This window comes from Lupinus angustifolius, chromosome LG17 (genome assembly GCF_001865875.1).
Source record: "Lupinus angustifolius cultivar Tanjil chromosome LG17, LupAngTanjil_v1.0, whole genome shotgun sequence".
In the NCBI taxonomy this organism is placed as follows: Eukaryota; Viridiplantae; Streptophyta; class Magnoliopsida; order Fabales; family Fabaceae; genus Lupinus; species Lupinus angustifolius.
In genome coordinates, this window is record NC_032025.1 from 11,062,105 (window position 1) to 11,070,463 (window position 8,359).

Here is an 8,359-nt window from a genome sequence, read left to right on the forward strand (position 1 = left end):
CTCTCTCTTTACTGTTTTCAATCGATTATTTGGTATAGTGGATTCAATTGATACATTCTGTTCTTATGCTATACTGGATATTGCTCTGATACAAAATCTGTAAGCTCTGTTATTCGTTCCATTATCGGTTAACTGTTCTGCAATTAATCGTTTCTGTAATAGCTTACTGTTTCTGTTTAATAAAACTGTTGCGTTAATCGATTATCCTGTTTCTGTTAATCGATTAAGATTGTTTTGTTAATCGATTATCTTCATCCTATAATCGATTAATTAGGGGTGATTCAACATAAATTGTTGAGTTTCGAAAAGCGGCTATTTTAACCGCGACACCTATTCAACCCCCCCTTCTAGGTGTATTGTAACCACTGATACCTAACAATTGGTAATACATCTCCTAGTGATAACAATTAATCTATAACAGGTAATCTTCTTGGCAATTCTTTATGGATACTTGATACTGGTGCCAATGACCATGTCATAAACAACTTATTAAATTTCACACACCATAAATCTATTAAACCTATTCATGTGAAGTTACCTAACAACCTCACCATAATTGTAAAGAAAAGTGGAACTGCGATACTTTCTAAATCTTTAACTCTTCATAATGTCCTCTATATGCCTGATTTCAAATACAATTTAATTTCCATTCATAAACTAGCTTGCTCTCTATAGTGCAAGCTTGTCTTTGACAAATCTTCTTGCTTGATTAAGGATATGATTACATCGAAGATGATTGGCCATGCTGAAGCTTTTAACCACCTATACATTCTTCAAAGGCATGACAATCTAGAAAATAATACTTTTCACATAGATAGTTCTCCTAATACTTCTAGTAATTCTTGCTTTGATCTTTGGCACTATAGGCTAGGCCACCTTTCTCATGTTGTTCTTGACAATGTTCATAACTCTGCTGCCTATGTAAAAATTGACTTGAAGAAAGTATGTGAATATTGCCATCTTGCAAAATAGACTAAATCTATGTTTCCTACTAGCACTTCTAAGACTACACATGTTTTTGAACTTGTTCATATAGATATTTGGGGTCCTCTTGGAATTCCTACTATTCAAGGACATAAATATTTTTTAACTGTGGTTGATGAATTTTCTAAACATACATGGCTTTATCTTATGAGTTTCAAGGCTGAGACCAGAGGCCTTATTCACAATTTTGTTCAACTTGTTTATCTTCAGTATAAGCATGCTATTAAGACTATTAGAACTGACAATGGAATTGAGTTTATGATTCCACAATTTTATGCTCAAAATGGTATTCTGCATCAAACTTAATGTATTGAAACACCTCAAAAAAATTCTGTTGTTGAAAGAAAACATAAGCATATTTTAAATGTTGCTAGGTCTCTTTTATTTCAATCTAATTTGCCAAATGTTTTGGGGATATGCTGTCAAACATACCATCTATCTCATAAATAGACTTCCTACTCAGGTTCTTAGGAAACTTTCCCCCTTTGAAGTCTTATATGACACACAACCTGACCTTCAAAATTTGAAGGTCTTTGGTAGTTTATGTTATGCATATACTCTAGTCCAACATAGGTCTAAGTTGGATCCTAGAGCTAGAAAATCTGTTTTTCTTGGATTTCAAGCAGGTACCAAAGTCTATGTTCTTTATGACTTCAACATAAGAGAAATATTCATATTTCGAAATGTGGTGTTCTATGAACACATATTTCCCTACACGGACAACAAGCACCTCTTAACCACAAAAAAATCCATTAATGACACATCCTTTTTACGAATGGAGCCAACACCTTCCATTATTACCAATGACACTCAAACTTCCACACACATCAATGCCAATCCTATTACCATTTTCCCATCACTTGACCCACCCATTTAACCAACCACCACCGATTCTAACACATCTACCCAACCAATCACCAATGAAGCTAACATACCTTTAAGAAGATCACAGAGAGCCTCTAACCCACCCACCTATCTTCAAGACTTCCATTGCAAATTCCTCTCCACATCCCTGCACCATACTACCCCTCACATTAAACATCGTCTTGATAAAGTCCTTTCTTACATCTCTATTTCCCCCACTTACTTACCTCACTGGATATCCATCATCACTCACAATGAACCAAAGACGTTCAAACAAGCAATTCAATCTCATGATTGGATTCAAGCAATGAACAATGAGTTATTTGCTCTTGCAACCAACAACACATGGACACTCATGCCCCTTCCGCCTGATAAAAAGGCCATAGGGTCCAAATGGATCTATAAATTGAAATTCCATTCTGATGGCACCATAGAAAGGTATAAGGCAAAGTTACTATCTAAGGGATTCATACAAACTGAAGGTCTAGATTTCTTTGAAAATTTTGCTCCTATGGTCAAACTTACTACCATTAGACTCCTTCTATCAATTGTTGCTTGTCAAGGTTGGTTTTTACATTAACTTGATATCAACAATACCTTCTTACATGGAGATCTTGATAAAGAGGTATACATGTCTTTGCCTTCAGGTGTGTTCTCTCCCATTCCAAATCAGGTATGCAAACTTAACAAATCAATTTATGGCTTAAAACAAGCAAGTAGGCAATTTATGAAACATTCTAACTTCTAACTTTACTGCTTTGCTCATTTATGTTGATGGCTTGATCCTAGCAGGAAATGACATTTATGAAATTAACAAGGTCAAGCACCATCTTGATTCCAAATTCAAGATTAAAGACCTTGGCCTTTTAAAATACTTTCTAGGCCTTGAGGTTGCTCGTTCCAAATAAGGCATTCCACTTTGTCAAAGAAAGTATGCTCTTGATCTGCTTTCTTGCACTGGTTTCATGTCCTCTAAACCAGTGCCTACCTCTATGACTAAACATCCTCACCTTCATCAAGAGGATAGCCCACCTTACATTAACCTTGTTCTCTATAGACAATTGGTGGGTCGTTTACTATATTTAACAAACACCAGACCTGACTTAGGCTTTGCAATACAACAACTAAGTCAATTCATGGTTGCAACTCTACCAATCATTATAAAGCCATGACTAGAGTTCTGAGATATATCAAAGGCACTCCTGGACAAGGATTGTTCCTTCCTAAAACCTCAAGCATCCATATAAAAGGCTACAGTGACTCTGATTGGGCCAGTTGCCCTAATACTAGAAAGTCCATCTCTGGATTTTGCATGTTTTTAGGTGATTCCTTGGTTTCTTGGAAATCAAAGAAACAGAACACAGTCTCTAGATCATCATCTGAGGCTGAATATCGTGCTTTAGCTATTGCTTCATGTGAAGTTCAGTGGCTAACCTATTTTTTGGAAGATTATTGTGTTCCTTTCAAAACACCTGCCATGCTTTATTGTGATAACAATTCTGCTAGACATATAACTGCTAATTTAGTTTTTCATGAAAGAACTAAACATATTGAAATTGATAGTCATGATGTAAGAGAAAGAATTCAAAGCAAGTTGTTTCATTTATTACCTATTAACACTAGTGATCAAGCAGTTGACATTTTGACTAAAGCTCTTGAGCCTAACTTGTTCCATTGCCTTCTACCCAAGCTGGGAGTAATAAACATTTACTCTCCAGCTTTAGGGATGGTAATAAACATAATGCATGGTCATGTTTCTATTCAGTCTTGCTAATGCTGCATCAGGAGCACCAGAATTGGCACATCAGCAACATCAGGATCTCGGTCAGGCTCGTCGCATCAGGAGCACTAGCCTTGGCGCATCAGGAGCAGCAAAATTGGCGCATCAGAAGCAGCAGAATTGGTGCATTAGGAGCATCAAAGTTGGCCTGGCTTGGCGCATCAAGTGCACAAACTTGGCGCATCCGAGACATCAGTATTGGCCTGGCTTGGCGCATCTAGTGCACCGAACTTGGTGCTCTCATAGCATCAGAGTCTACATGATGCATCAATCAACATTGCACCAAGGCACATTAGTAGAAGCACCAAGCCATTCCTGCACTCTGTCTTGGAAAAGTGTCTTAGCATTAGGCACATGACTCAATTATGCATTACGTTTGCAATTCTCTAGAAGAATAGAATTGTAGCCGAGCATCTTTATTTTGGCACATGTGTTTATTATTTTACACATATGTTTATCATTTTGTATAAGTTAGTTTGATTAGTTATGAGGGTTAGGAGTTTGTTAGCTTTGTTTCTTGCAATTTAAGCTACCAATTGTATCTTTATACAAAACCATGTTTATCATTGCTAATGATCAATAAGAATAACATCTCTTTTCCTTTACACTATCATTCCATATTAAAATTCTAATAGTCATGATTAATTTACCTTTATTTCATCATTGGCGTACAATAACATTTCCTTTATTGTTACATTAGAAAAGTCACGTGACAACTTCCATCTAAGATTTAACCTAAAGTTTTTAATAGTACTTATTTAATCATATATGGTAACTATATTTATTTGACCTAAATTTCTGCTAAATTTTATTTGTTTTTCACTTATATCATGTGTTAGGGGAAATAGCTTATGGAGGATCGACCTTATCTACATTTGGAACAACATTAATTAATTAAATTACAAGAATTTGGCTAAATCCCTGTAATCCCTACAACAAAATACAAGTATAATTTTCAGTGAAATTTCTAACAATTATCATAAACACAAAGTCATATAACAATTTTAGTTTATTTTATAGTTCTACTTTAAGTTGATTCCATAAACATCACAATGAAAACAATATTGTTAAAATTTTATGGCTTATTGAAATTTGAATTTAATAAATTGGTATTTTGTTTAACTTTTGGTTTAAAATGTTATGGCTTATTAAAATTTGAATTTAATAAATTGGTATTTTGTTTAACTTTTGGTGTCAAAATTAACGCAATTTAAAAAAAATCAATTTTATTAGTAAAACTTTGAGACATAAAATATGAAAACCTGTAGCCACAATTCTCCAATACATAACATGAAAATTCACTTATATCATACTCCAATTGGAGTGGAGTACCTAGGCTACAGGAGTACTATTAGGTATTAGTGGCCTAGGAACACCTAGAAGGGGGGGGGGGACAGAACAGATTCAGTTTAAACAGGCAAAATGCACAATAATTAAGATACACTTGAACAAATATATTTCAGATATTTTTGCGCACAAGTATTAACTATATAGCAGTAAACAAATATCCAATTTCTTAAGTATAGATTCAATGTATCATGGCAAGAAAAAAGATAAAGAACAATGAAAAAAAGAACAGTGCAAAAAAGGATTTTTATCCTGGTTCGTTTGTGGTCCACTGCAAACTACATCCAGGCCTCCCCTTCTGGATCAGAGAGATTTTCTTTCTTCACAATATTGAATTAAGAATACAATTACCAATTCAATTTACAAGCACAAGGGATGTTCCCTTCTTGATATCTAGGATATCTAAAATCTGGTTTGACTCTACCCTTTCGCCTCTTGAGAAAACCTTTCTCGCAAACTAGCCCTAGCCAAGAATCTTATCCTCAAATCAAGACCCCCATGCCTTGGTGAAGAACTTCAATCTCTGTGGTGATCTTACACCACGAGACAGATCCAGACTACACAAAACCACGTTAAAATCAAGGTACACTAAGCACCGAATGCTTAAGATATTACAATATAAAGACTCTAAGATTAACCCTTATTCTAATAAGTTAAGCCATTAATGTAAGAATGAGTCAATCAATTATAAGTATACAAATGCACATATTCAACATAAAATCAGTTATGTTAATCGATTAAGCTACCACGTTAATCGATTAACTGGAGCAATTATGCATATGTTTCAAAAGGCCAACTTCTAATATGTTATGTACAATATATATACATGCTCTACCAATTATATTATGCCTAATATGCACATATGACATGTATGATATATGCATGAACATACGATTAACTAGATGATGTATCTCATGAATATGATAGTTCAATTAAGATGGCTTAAGAGACTAGCATCTAGGTTCACCTAACCTATACTCACTTACTACGACATACATCCCAGAGTACTTAGATTATAGACTCAATTTATATCCTAGTCTATATATGACAAAATGAGCATAAGGTATGTTGATTATTGAGCCATCTTCAAGCTTTGTTAGAACCCTGTCTTCATCAAAACATAGCCTAAGATATGCTAGTGCTATTCTTGACACTTTGCACTTTCAATGTCCTCCTTTTTGATGATGACAAATTGTTGATGGATAAGCTTGATGATGAATTTGCAGAATGGTTGTTAAAGGTTGTTTTTCGAATAGCAAAGTTAAAGCGCATTGCTTCTCTGTATGTAAGCAAAAGAATGTACGGAAGCTAGATAGAAACAACCTGCAAAAGGCTTTATACAACCTGCAAAAAGTATGTAACACAACAAGCAACCTTTCTCCCCCTTTTGACATTATAAAAAAGATAAGTATATTCAATTCTAGTCAAAGGTTAGGAGAGCTATAATGGTTATTAACAGACTGTAATTAATCAGTTAAACTTAGGTAGATAACTAATTAATTAGTTGGAAGAAGCTTGAACAAGTTCACAGTTTTTACAACATTTAATCGATTAAGTGATGTAGTTATTCGATTAAATTAACAACAGATAGCAGCAGAATAGTTTGAATGGCATGAAAGGGTTATGCAGAAGCAAATTAAGCACATAATGATTACGCATTTGATAAATTTGAGTATTTTGCGACAGGCACAATCATTCAACATTATCACATATACCAATCATGATCAAGATCCATTACAAATAAAGTAAAGTGCTACATGTAATATAATTAGAAAATCAAGCATGAACGCAATAATTCAAAACATTAAGATGTAAAACAGTAGTTCAATAGTAGATTTAGAGTTTGTTAAAATCCAAACTGAAAAGGCAATGCCATATAAAGATAAAATCTCAAGAGGAAACAGGATCAACAGTGTCCATTAGCTAGGAAGGATAAACTAAGGTTATAAGGCTTCCTATCTAAGGATAAGATGGAGGATTCTGGTTGTCAAGAGTCGACGAGGTACACCCACCCTTGATTAAGACACTCAGCTTGTTGAGCTCAACACACATTCTTCTAGTCTGAGAATCAGTAGTAGTCTGAATGTAATTCCGCAAGGATTGGTAATGGTTTTCAATGTATGCATTCTGACGCTCCTCAAACTGTTAGGTATCAGTGGTTACAATACACCTAGAAGGGGGGGGGTTGAATAGGTGTAGCGGTTAGAATATCCGCTTTTCGAAACTCAACACTTAATGCTGAATCAAACCTATTTAATCGATTAAAAGAATGAGGATAATCGATTAACGAACATGATTTAATCGATTAAAACAGAAACAGTAAGCTTAGGCAGATTCGATTACTTGCACGACAATTAACCAATAATGAAATGAATACACAGAGCTTACAGTTTTATCAGAGTATTAACAATATAGCAAATATACAGAATATAGCAATTAATTCTACTATACAAGTTAACCGATTAAATGCAATAAAGAGAGAGAGAGAAAGAAAAATCCTGCAACACGATTTTTATCCTGGTTCGTTTGCTTGTCCACTACAAACTACATCCAGGCCTCCTAGCTGATTTGGGAGATTTTCTTCACTATAATCGAATCAATGTTTTTATATGCACATCATCCAATTACAACAACTCAGACATTCACAGGAAAATAAAGAACCGAATTCTATGGTTTGACTCCCTTCCTATCGACAAAGAAAACCTTTCTTTCGGCGTAGCCCCAGCCAAGAACCTCTGTTCTTTCCTTATCTAGGACTCTAAGCAATATGAAGATACAACTCAATCTCTTAGGTGATACGACACCTTGAGATTCCCAATGTTACAACAATTTTTCACAACAAAATTCTAGAGTAAACTTAAGCAATTACAAAGCTCATATATGACAATTAAGGCTTTACTCTAAACACCTAATACAAACTCATGCAATATGACAATGTATTAGTTTCAAAACAGAAGTTACAGAATGTAAAAACTTCACAAAAAGCATCAATAATATGCATGAACATGTGAGATGAATGATGAGAAATATATCATGAAATGCCACTCAATCCTAAATCATAGAATTCTCTCCTTTCTAAACTCACAAATGCACTAACAACTAGATGCAACAAATATCACGAAAAATGCTCTAACTCTCTAAAAAATGCAACATGCAACTTATGAGATCAGTTCTGAAAACGCAGTTTATAAAGAATCAGTTCTGAAGCCCAGTTAATCGATTAAAACCTTGGTTAATCGATTAACGTTATTAAAAAACGTAACTGATTCTGTTTTCCAAGTTTTTTAGTTTCAGCAGCTTTTCAAACAGTTAGGTTAATCGATTAACGTATGCCTTAATCAATGAACAACATATTTTCATGTGTATTTTTAAATACAAAAACTG

General features: G+C 34.4%; 1 long non-coding RNA gene across 1 annotated transcript in view; it reads left to right on the plus strand.

The window, feature by feature from the left end:
* LOC109330761 overlaps positions 1–5,458 on the plus strand; it is a 14,469-nt gene extending 9,011 nt beyond the window's left edge. The window contains exon 6 of the long non-coding RNA XR_002105711.1: positions 5,448–5,458. This is a non-coding gene — a long non-coding RNA (uncharacterized LOC109330761). The remainder of the gene's footprint in view (positions 1–5,447) is intronic.